The 12,850-nt window shown below is 38.1% G+C and overlaps 1 protein-coding gene across 1 annotated transcript in view; it reads left to right on the top strand.

Annotated features, from left to right (window-relative positions):
* Positions 1–12,850, top strand: part of LOC127437993 (nuclear factor 1 A-type-like) — a 190,320-nt gene that overhangs the window by 162,315 nt on the left and 15,155 nt on the right. The gene's annotated exons all lie outside the window — the stretch shown is intronic.

The following is a 12,850-nucleotide window of genomic DNA, read 5'->3' as shown; positions in this document are numbered from 1 at the left end:
ACTGCACCGTGGCTACAGCTTTGATTTACACCCCTCACACACAAATATACCCGCTTATGTGCTACACATCAGTTGTCATTTGGTACAATTTACAATTTGACACCACTAGTACAGCCAAGACAATTAATGGGATGATATTTGACCAATCTGAGACCAGTTAACAGCTTTGATAAAATAATCATACCTGGAAGAATTAGCTCTTCCTCGTGCCTCTTTCAACATATAATGACTTTTCAATGGATATTGACATGCTATATATATATATGTACATATTAGGGCTGTCAATCGATTAAAATGTTTAATAGAATTAATTACATGGTATGCCAATTAATTAATCGAATTAATCGCATACATAAATATTTGCTTACAAAGTCCCTTAAATAACAATAATTCAATATATAATTATTAATAATTATATTTAAATAATTTATATATATATATATATATATATATATATATATATATATATATATATATATATATATAAATTATAAAAATATTAATACAGAAAATTTAAATGAATTACATTATTTAGGCACACACGTTAAGCATTAAAAAAGACAATACAAAAAGTTGCTTTAGTATGCAATATATTATTTCCATATTATTGAACATAAGCCTATCATGGACCTGCAGTTCACAGCAATCCATTTTGCAATTGAATTCGTCAATCAGTCCGAGGGCTTGTCTAAGGATGCGTCAATGTACACCTGTGTCAGACGGATGCTTTTGGAGCATCTCGGAAGCGTTTGGTCATAAACATACCTTTTTAGGTTGCTGTGTCAAGTTAAATGAAGTTTGAAACTTAGAAAAATGTGTCTTGAGATTCCTGCATTCGGATTTGCGCTCCATCAAGCTGTGTATGTACGCAAGAATGTGTTCTCATCTTGTGTTGTCTGCTCTCTTAAGGCTGTGTCTCGTTTGGAAGACTGCGTCCTCCGGAGGTCGCATTTGTCGGCCGCATACGTCATCGAGGCTGTCTCGTTTCAGAAAAGCGAGTAGGACACTTCGAATGCAGCCTTCGAATGCGACCTTCTTTCATGGGAATTCGGAGGATGCATGAGGTGTATCCTTCGTGGGCACTCATAACCCACAGCACTTTGCTTCAACGGAAATGTCTAAAAACAATTATGCCAATTTGCCCGTAAATATGATGTTCAAACGCAAAGAATGTTAATTTCCAAGTTGAAGTACCTCAGTAGATGGGTGCAGAGTATATAATATGTATAATTATATTAATATATAATTAAAATAAAGTATTAGACTAAAAGTACACCTGTAAAATCTATTTTCTTTTCTCTTTACATCATTATAACTTTCCTAAAATGTACCTCATACAGTCCCTTCTAAAGGGACTTCTCTTCTCACTCAAAGCGCTCCCGCTTGTTAAAGAGTGGCGTGCTGTCATAGCAACCATGTTACGTTCCGTTTCCGTTTGTCCTATGAAGGCTGTCTCATTTAAGCGAGGCTTGTTTAAAGGAGGACACTCGATATACTGCAGCCTTCAAAGGATGCATCCTACCTAGCATGCAGCCTTCCAAACGAGACACAGCCTACGTGTGGTCTGTTTGAGCTGCACGTTGCTAATAAAGCTGGAGTACAGGTGGTACTCCAAGCTTGAATTGCTCAGATGGAAAGTATATTCCTTATTATGGTCTGGGGACGTTATTTTTTATATCATTAATTGCACTGAATTAACACGTTAAATCGACAGCCCTAGTAAATATACTGATATACAGTTGTGCTCAAAAGTTTGCATACCCTGGCAGAAATTGTGAAATTTTGGCATTGATTTTGAAAATATGACTTTTATTTAAGGATAGTGATCATATGAAGCCATTTATTATCACATAGTTGTTTGGCTCCTTTTTAAATCATAATGGTAACAGAAATCACCCAAATGGCCCTGATCAAAAGTTTACATACCCTTGAATGTTTGGCCTTGTTACAGACACACAAGGTGACACACACAGGTTTAAATGGCAATTAAAGGTTAATTTCCCACACCTGTGGCTTTTTAAATTGCAATTAGTGTCTGTGTATAAATAGTCATTGAGTTTGTTAGCTCTCACGTGGATGCACTGAGCAGGTTAGATACTGAGCCATGGGGAGCAGAAAAGAACTGTCAAAAGACCCGCGTAACAAGGTAATGGAACTTTATAAAGATGGAAAAGGATATAAAAAGATATCCAAAGCCTTGAAAATGCCAGTCAGTACTGTTCAATCACTTATTAAGAAGTTGAAAATTCAGGGATCTCTTGATACCAAGCCAAGGTCAGGTAGACCAAGAAAGATTTCAGTCACAACTGCCAGAAGAATTGTTCGGGATACAAAGAAAAACCCACAGGTAACCTCAGGAGAAATACAGGCTGCTCTGGAAAAAGACGGTGTGGTTGTTTCAAGGAGCAAATGCTGAGTTTAAATACAAATAAAAACAAAAAATATTGTTTTTGTGTTTATTTAAATAAAATATCCATGTAAGTACAGCAATTTTTTCTCAAATGCTAATTGTATTATATCATATAAAGTGCATTTCATTGTCAAAATGAGCCCAATTTAACTGAATTCACCCTGTATTCTAAATTACAATTAGTTTTTAAAATATTTCGAAGTAAATGTTGAGTAATCATTGTGTTAATTTCAGATAAATAATGTAATGTCAGCAATATTGTGTATGTCCCAAATAATATCGTTTAATTGTATTGTTTCATAGAGGGTGCATTTACGTTTATTTTGCCATTTCAATGTCAAAAGTGGCCCAATTTACTTGAATTCACTTTATATGATACAGTATATTACAATCAGTATCAGCATCTGCATTGGCCATTGAAAAACCCATATGGGTCAGCCGCTACTTTTCATACATTCATAGACACCTATGAAGCCACCTTGTTGATGTACACGAACTTGTGTTTGTTTTGCAGTCATTTAAAATGTTAAGGCCTCTGGAATGCCTTTGCAACTTGTAACCTTAATCTTCACACACATACACACGTTTTCACATGCGCGCACACATACAGTATATCTCCAGTGACAAATGCAGCCAGCACCGTCACCTGCACTATCCCGAAAAAACAAGTGCTCTCAGTTACTGCTGTAAACTGAGCTATAATACACCAACAACTCGCAAACACAGCAGGAATGATACCACACTCATAGAGAAAATACTAAAGACAAAGGAGAACCGAGAGAGAGCGATCGTGTTTGTATATGATATGTCCGGAGGCCTGCAGCCGCCTCCCATCGATTTATTGACTGTGTCGCAGGCCGCAAGACACGCAACCCCCAGTACAATGGAGACAGGTGTTTGTCAGGCCGGCTGGAAGGGGGGGTGGGCATTGTTATTATTTATTGTTTGTATTTATTCATCACTCCTCCCTGCCTCTACTTCCCCTTCTCTCTCTCTGTCCTTCTCTCCTGCACCCTCTGTCTGTCTCTCCCTATTTTCTCTCTCAGGTGGTAGCTAGGATCTGTACTTCTATCCATCTATATTTAAGACTGATCTCCCACTCTTTGTCTTTGCCCATTTGAAAAAAGGGAGTAAATTCGGAGTAAATTCTAGAGACTGTTTTGCATGAAAATCCCAGGAGATTAGCAGTTACAGAAATACCAGAAATACTCAAACAAGCCCGTCTGGCACCAACAAACATCCATGCGATTATCTAATCAGCCAATCATGTGCCAGCAGTGCAGTGCATAAAATCAGCCAGATATGGGTCAGGAGCTTCAGTTAATGTTCACATCAACCAACAGAATGGGGAAAAAATGTGATCTCAGTGATTTTGATTGTTGGTGCCAGACGGGCTGGTTTGAGTATTTCTGTAATTGCTGATCTCCTGGGATTATCATGCACAACAGTCTCTAGAATTTGCTCAGAATGGGACAGAAACAAAAAACATCAAGTGAGGGGCAGTTCTGCGGATGGAAATGCCTTGTTGATGGGAGAGGTCAATAGAGAATGGCCAGACTGGTTCGAACTGACAAAGTCTACGGTAACTCAGATAACCGCTCTGTACAATTGTGGTGAGAAGAATAGCATCTCACAGATGCGGGTTGGTGCTGTTTTGGCGGCATATATATATATATATATATATATATATATTTCTGACTCCAATTAATAATAAAAAAATGTGGCTTGCAAGACTAACTAAAATCAGTAATGAAAATATAAAACTAAAGTCATTTTCACTTTCGTTCATACTGTAGGGTGCATTGTAGTTATATTTTTTATTTTTTATTTTAGTTAACACAAAGATGAAGTTTTCCTTTACATTGTACTTTACTTTAACAATGATAATATTGTTTGAAATACAATGTCAATTTAACACATACTCTTTTTAATGTTCTTTTATCTTGCTTATCGGTTTTTTAATACACTTATAAGTTGGAAGTTTGTTTTTCTTTTGCATACCCTCACTGAGCAGGTTATTAGGAACACTATGGTCCTAATAAAGTGCTAGACGTGGTCTTCTGATGTTGTAGCCCATCCGCCTCAAGGTTCGAGGTGTTATGTATTCTTAGATGCTATTCTGCTCACTACAATTGTACAGAGTGGTTATCTGAGTTACCGTAGCCTTTCTGTCAGCTCAAACCAGTCTGGCCATTCTCCGTTGATCTCTCTCATCAACAAGACATTTCCATCCATAGAACTGCCGCTCACTGGATGTTTTTAGTTTTTGGCACCATTCTGAGTAAATTCTAGAGACTGTTGTGCGTGAAAATCCCAGGAGATCAGCAGTTACAGAAATACTCAAACCAGCCTGTCTGGCACCAACAATCATGCTATGGTCGAAATCACTGGGATCACATTTTTTCCCCATTCTGATGGTTGATGTGAAAATTAACTGAAGCTCCTGACCTGTGTCTGCATGATTTTATGCATTGCACTGCTGCCACACAATTGGCTTATTAGATAATCGCATTAATAAACAGGTTTATGGGTGTTCCTAATAAAGTACATAATGAGTGTATGTTGAGAGTTGAAATTGAAGTTGCCCAATTTTTAACATTGTAAAACCATGCAAGCAAACAAATTAACACCCCTCAGACCTGGATTGTTGCAGGCAGTGCTGGAGCTGCAAAATTCTATACATTTATTTAAATAGCAATATTAATACCCTATCGTCTTAAGATTGTAACGTTGCAGTTAAAGTTGCATAACATAAGAAATGTTTCAAGCTTATCTTGCAAGCAGTGTGCCGAACTAGTATTCTCCTTTTCAACATCCTAAAACTAAAAAATAGTTAATCTTGAATAATGAAACCGTTCACAGATCAGCTGCGAGAGACATCTACCGAGTGCCATCGCCCACTGTGTCAGTGAACTCTGAGAGGCTCTTTTATATTGAAGCACTGTTTGAGTCACAGGCTGGCCATATTGACAAGCCTGTGACCCCACGGCAGGGTTCGGTCGCACCATTTCATTGGTCTCATAAGCTGGTGCAGACCACCCCAGGGCAGGGAGGACAAAAGTTACCCGCAGTGGCGGACGTGTTTTGGGGGGATGGAGTATAAAGGAGAGCAAAATTGACGGGCAGACAAGAATGATGTGACCCTAACTGTAAACATTCCTAGCAGCCTAGCCATGGTAACCAGGCAGAGAGCGAGAGACGGGACAGTAGGGAGGAATGATGGAGGAGTCTTCCAGGGGAGGAAGAGAAGGGAATGAAAGAGAAGGGTGATGGGAGGGTGGCAGCGCCCTCAGGGGTTGGCTGCCATGGGAGCTGTTGGCCATTCTCTGTTGACCTCTCTCATCAACAAGGCGTTTCCGTCCGCAGAACTGCCCCTCACTGGATGTTTTTTGTTTTTGGCAACATTCTGAGTAAATTCTAGAGACTGTTGTGTGTGAAAATCCCAGGAGATCAGCAGTTACAGAAATACTCAAACCAGCCCATCTGGCACCAACAGTCATCCATGTGATTATCTAATCAGCCAATCGTGTGGCAGCAGCGCAGTGTATAAAATCATGTAGATACAGGTCAGGAGCTTCAGTTAATGTTCACATCAACCATCAGAATGGGGAAAAAATTTAATCTCTGTGATTTGGAGTGTGGCATGACTGTTGGTGCCAGATGGGCTGATTTGAGTATTTCTGTAACTGCTGATCTCCTGGGTTTTTCACACACAACCAGTGAGCGGCAGTTCTGCAGATGGAAATGCCTTGATGAGAGAGGTCAACAGAAAATGGCCAGACTGGTTCGAACTGACAAAGTCTGCGGTAACTCAGAGAGAGAGAGAGAGAGAGAGAGAGACCTTAACAACTTTAACAAAAATTCCATTTAAAACTACGTTAATTTTGTAAAGATTACACAATATAATTTGATAGAAATTTTATTATGAAATTGAAATACGCAAATCTTAAAAATAGTATAAAATTATTTTTGAGTTTTCCCCCAGATAATTATTAATATTAATTTTACTTTATCAATACTTAATTATTAAATTATTATTCAATTAATTAAATATTATAGTTAAATAAAATTAAATAAAATAGATTAAATAAAATGTTTATTTAATAGATTTTATTTATTTAATAAAAATACTTATTTAATAAATAACTAATAATTTGAAATGGGATGCAAACTACTCACTTTTCAGCTAAAGTCACCTTTTCTGAAACAAATTTGCCCAAATTGTTTGGTGACATTTTCTACATTTTCCTTATTAAAATCACTTGAAAGGGTTACTTTAAGCTGAAACACTTAAAAAGCTTTAAATACAACAAACAAATCAACAGAAATTATACATCTGGAACACCTGCTTTGACTTTCTCACCTTTTTCACCCTTTATGAGTTTGCATCCCTTTAACTTGAACATCGGTGTCTTTTATCATAGTGCTATTGTCTGCATTTTATACAAGCAATAAGCCACTTAAAACTATGCGTTTCAGTGATTTTACTACAGGTAAGGACTTTGTAATGCTTCTTCACTGGCTGTACACAAAAACAAACATACAGCGCAACCAGTGCTGATTTGCGAACAAATGACTTGTATGAGCCTGTTCTTTTATTGATTCTGTAAAAAATTGGGGCTCCCCTGCAAAATAAAATTCAGTAGGAGACACAGTGTTTTGCTAATTGGATAAAAACACACATACAAGTTTTCCAGTCACACGATATGATGACATTTTGGAGACAAGACATTTCCAATCCAATTAAATCTATTTTGATCAGTGAAAAATTGCAAACACCAACACACATAGGCCCGTAATCTGCGTTTAATTGCACAGCGTGCAGGGACTACAACCTAAACCCAGTCCCGAAGCGATGCTGATAAAGCAATGATTCATAAACAGCGTTTTTAATCAGAACACTCCGGGAGGATCTGAGTGTGTGATGGAGGGTGCAGATAGGCACCACAGTGTGACTCACACACACACACACACAGGCAGTAAATCGGCCCAATGGAGACTGGGACTAGAGCTCCGGTACACTTGCCTTTTATTCCCTTCCTACAAACGTTAGTATGCAGGAGAGATAACATCAGTAATTGACTCTTGTACTCCATGTCAATTTGGCGTAGTTAAGCATCTACGAAGAATGTCCCCACAAAACATGCTTAAAATGATTATTACTCAAATTCGAATACATTTTAATTTGAGAGACAAAGAAACCTGAAAAGGTTGCAGGAAAATGTTAAGTTGTAGTGCTTCCTTAAAGGCCCCATGAAATCTTTTTACGAGTGCAGTTTTCTTTCCTGTGTTGATGGAAGTTTAGATCAGACATATCAAAGGGCTCAGACCTTCTTATTTTAAATCATAACCTGGTCTCAGAATCACATTTCTAGACCTACGTTTTTTATTTTTATGTGGCTCATTGTACGTATCTCTTCAGTTTCTTGTTGAAACAAACGCTAGAGACACTAAAACAACAATTACTTTTATTCCCTTTCACACAAATCATAAATAAAACAACAGATTATCAATTCATAAGCATAAGTAAAACAACAGATTATCAGTTCATAAACACTTACTTTTTGCTCTTTTCCTTAAAAAATGCTATCTTATGACATCTAAACATCATTACTATAGCGCGTGACTTGTAAGGCGATCGCTTGCAATGCAAAGGACCGCGATATGAGTCCTAAAGAACACATGAGCCAAAAGTGTCATAGAAGCACCATAAAATGACGTGGTTGCTTCAGCAATTTAGTTTTTCATCTCACATATGCTTTTATGATACTATCGGTTAGGTTTAGGTTTAAGGTTTAGGGTAGGGAATGTTGGTTTTGTTGATTTAAAACTCGATAGAGCATTAACTTTTTGAGCATTTTGTTGGACAAAAATCTGTGAAGTGCAGGATGAGTCATCAATATTCTTGGTACATTTTGTCAAAAGAGAAAGACAGTAAATTTTAAATGCATATACACTATATTGCCAAAAGTATTCGCTCACCCATCCAAATAATTGAATTCAGGTGTTCCAATCACTTCCATGGCCGCAGGTGTATAAAATGAAGCACCTAGGCATGCAGACTGCTTCTACAAACATTTGTGAAAGAATGGGCCGCTCTCAGGAGCTCAGTGAATTCCAGCATGGTACTGTGATAGGATGCCACCTGTGCAACAAGTCCAGTCGTGAAATTTCCTCGCTACTAAATATTCCACAGTCAACTGTCAGTGGTATTATAACAAAGTGGAAGCGATTGGGAATGACAGCAACTCATCCACGAAGTGGTAGGCCGCGTAAAATGACAGAGCGGGGTCAGCGGATGCTGAGGCGCATAGTGCGCAGAGGTCGCCAAATTTCTGCAGAGTCAATCGCTACAGACCTCCAAAGTTCATGTGGCCTTCAGATTAGCTCAAGAAGAGTGCGTAGAGAGCTTCATGGAATGGGTTTCCATGGCCAAGCAGCTGCATCCAAGCCATACATCACCAAGTGCAATGCAACGTGTCGGATGCAGTGGTGTAAAGCACACCGCCACTGGACTCTAGAGCAGTGGAGACGCGTTCTATGGAGTGACGAATCACGCTTCTCCATCTGGCAATCTGATGGACGAGTCTGGGTTTGGCGGTTGCCAGGAGAACGGTACTTGTCTGACTGCATTTTGCCAACTGTGAAGTTTGGTGGAGGGGGGATTATGGTGTGGGGTTGTTTTTCAGGAGCTGGGCTTGGCCCCTTAGTTCCAGTGAAAGGAACACTGAGTGCTTCAGCATACCAAGAGATTTTGGACAATTCCATGCTCCCAACTTTGTGGAAACAGTTTGGGGATGGCCCCTTCCTGTTCCAACATGACTGCGCACCAGTGCACAAAGCAAGGTCCATAAAGACATGGATGAGCGAGTTTGGTGTGGAAGAACTTGACTGGCCTGCACAGAGTCCTGACCTCAACCCGATAGAACACCTTTGGGATGAATTAGAGTGAAGACTGCGAGCCAGGCCTTCTTGTCCAACATCAGTGTCTGACCTCACAAATACGCTTCTGGAAGAATGGTCAAAAATTCCCATAAACACACTCCTAAACCTTGTGGAAAGCCTTCCCAGAAGAGTTGAAGCTGTTATAGCTGCAAAGGGTGGGCCGACGTCATATTAAACCCTATGGATTAAGAATGGGATGTCACTTAAGTTCATATGCGTCTAAAGGCAGATGAGCGAATACTTTTGGCAATATAGTGTATATCTTCCAAAAGTTCATTTTGTCCACTTTTAGGAGTACACTAAAATATAGATATAAATATAAATATAAAATATAAATATTTCCAAGCCTAGTAGACATGGACTAAAAACCACAAAACTCCAATTTAGATTGTTCAGTAATGCTGTTTAAATGTCTGCTCATTTAAAATGGAGTTGTTTGGTTTGCTATCATCAGCATCTTTTTTAGCCCCAAGTCGATGTGTAAGCAAAACTGTTGCAGCTCCAATATTGCATGGAGATTGGTCATGCATTTCCTCTCAACGCCAGAAGGGGGCCGAGCACCAGACGGCGTGACATACAAATTAATTACCCAAGATTGATTTCAGCTCTATGCTCCATGTCACACCCCAGAAAATCACAGGCTCCTGTTTCTGTCTAAGCGCATCCACACATCCACAAATCTGGGCATTATCTCAGTCTAGGAGAAAGAGAGGGTGAAAAACAGACTGCCTTTCTTTCTCATCGCACACCTGTGAAAATTACCGCACCGCCACTCTCTGTTCTATCTCTAATAATAAACAACATGAATATGTTTATATCACCCTCAGGTGTGAGCTGTTTGTTTGGGGTCGTCTAATGGACTATTGAGCTTTCTTTTTTCCGTAGTGTCTGATGGCAAAATGTAAATAAATAATGTAGTAAATGTCTGGAGGGTCCCGCGGGGAGCTGTAATATGTGGCTGGGCGGTTTGGGTTTGAGATGGCTTTTATAAGCACTGCTCTCCAGGCCCGGGCTAGTTTGCATTACATGAGGCTGAATTCCTCTGAGATGACACTCATCCTCGGGCACTTTAGCATGGCCGCTGACTCAGCAGTCCTCCAACCTGATGAGATTACTCCTGCCATTGACAAAGAGTTAAAGGACCAGCCAAAGATTCCCAGCCCCTCTTTCTATCACACTCTCTCTCTCTCTCTCTCTCTCTCTCTCTCTCTCTCTTTCTCTCTAGTTTGTACACTACGATCTAGGGTTGTCAAAATTTCAGTTGGCAAAACCAGTACCAGTAAAATGTCACAATTCTCATTTTGGATTTTGATACCGCAGCAAAAACAAATATGCTAATTAACACACTACTTTTATTCCAAAATTAAATGGCAATATATATATTAAATTAAAGCAACAACATCAAACCTTAAGTAAACAATGCTTTCAAGTACTTTTTTCAAGTAAACCGTCAGTAATAACGAACTAAACGAATGAACAAAGAAATTAATTAATTAATTAAGAGCAGAGAGGTTTTATATATATATATATATATATATATACACACACACACACACACACTACCGGTCAAAAGTTTTGAAACACTTGCCTGAAATGTTTCTCGTGATCTTAAAAATCTTTTGATCTGAAGGTGTATACTTAAATGTTTGAAATTAGTTTTGTAGACAAAAATATAATTGTGCCAACATATTAATTTATTTTATTATAAAACTAAAATTTAATAAAAACAAAAGTTTTTGAAATTGATGACTTGGACCAAATAATAAAGAAAAGCAGCCAATAAGTGCCCAACATAGATGGGAACTCCTTCAATACTGTTCAAAAAGCATCCCAGGGTGATACCCCAAGAAGTTGATTGAGAAAATGTCAAGAGTACATGTCTGCAAATTCTAGGCAAAGGGTGACTACTTCGAAGATGCTAAAATATAACACAGTTTTGATTTATTTTGGATTTTGTTTAGCCACAACATAATTCCCATAGTTCCATTTATGTTATTCCATAGTTTTGATGACTTTACTATTATTCTAAAATGTGAAAAAAAAAAATTATAATAAAGAATGAGTAAGTGTTTCAAAACATTTGACCGGTAGTGTAGTTTAATTAATATTAATGACATTCGAAACTAAATTGAAATGCAAGGCACTGTGCATTAGGCCTTGCAGTTTCAATTTAGTTTCAAATGTCATTATTTTGAAAAAATTGACACATCAATTCCCCCCACCTGTTTACATTCACTTACATTCACTTATTTACTTTAGGCATTGTGATCAATGGTGCATTCACATAATGTCAGAATTACCATAATTATTCTATTCCAACTTGTTAAAAGCATTCACGTCTTCAAAGAACTCTGACCACAGTTGAAGTTGTAAACTCAGAATTCTTTGAAAGCTCTGACTTGACAGTAGTGATGTCATGTAAAAATAACAAATCTGGCAGCAGCCCTAACAGTTAAAGATAATAAACAGTATCTTGTGAAAACATATTCTTATACAGCACAAGAAATACATTTGACCACGCGACTATCGCAATGTGATCTTCACGGGGCACTCCAGGAAATACTGTGGTATACGAACATTCGAAAGCAGCCACCCATCAGTCTCACATCAATTTGGTACTACCGATACTAGGAATGGGCATTTTTTAGTAGTTTTGTAGTCGAGTACTCTAACCCACAAAAAACGAGTAATCTACTACTTGTAAATTAAAATGTCAGTTAAAAAGATCAAGTATGGCACGTATGTGAAATTTATATTTTGTTTTATTCACAAACGTTACCAAGAATGAATTCAGAAATAAGATAATTAATAGCAATATGCATAAAAAAATATTAAAAAATAACAGTAAAAAACATCTGCAGTAACCCAGAGCTTACATAGAAACAAATATTGGCTCCATTGGGGTAATGCACATATATAAACTACATAAAGGCTATCACATTTTTATAAATTCACATGTTAGTATTCAGAAAAACAAGTGACAAAAGTTGGCTTTTTATAAAACGTGCTCTGCCCATGTTCAGAGATTTAACGCACATCCCGGTCTGATAAGCTTCCGAGCTTCTTGTTCCGCTTCGCATTTCCTTTTCACCATAAAAATGATCCTTGTCCTTTAGAATGCATGACTCCAACAAGAACTGAATACTAATAGAGTACAATTCAATAAGAATCAAAATATAACAAGTATTGCCACACTTGGCTTTGCTTGAAAGCAAACGAAGACAGCATCATGTCTCCTTCTCTCATCCAACACCTCAATGAACAAACATCCACAGCGCCCCCCCGGTGGACTCGATTGTAACTGAGATTTGGTGAGAGATCCAGTGGGAAAGTACAGGATAATTCAGTGTTGCTCGCAGCAGGCAAATGTTCAAAGGAAAATACATTTGCAATATTCGAGTAGTGTTTTTAATAATCAATTAGCTGGTGCAGAACGAGTAATTCATTAGTCGATTACTCAATGGACATCCCTAACCGATACTGTAGAAAGACTGC

This window comes from Myxocyprinus asiaticus, chromosome 49, assembly GCF_019703515.2.
Source record: "Myxocyprinus asiaticus isolate MX2 ecotype Aquarium Trade chromosome 49, UBuf_Myxa_2, whole genome shotgun sequence".
Taxonomy (NCBI): domain Eukaryota; kingdom Metazoa; phylum Chordata; class Actinopteri; order Cypriniformes; family Catostomidae; genus Myxocyprinus; species Myxocyprinus asiaticus.
Note: the sequence above shows the minus strand (reverse complement) of the source record. Positions and strands in the feature narration are given on the sequence as shown.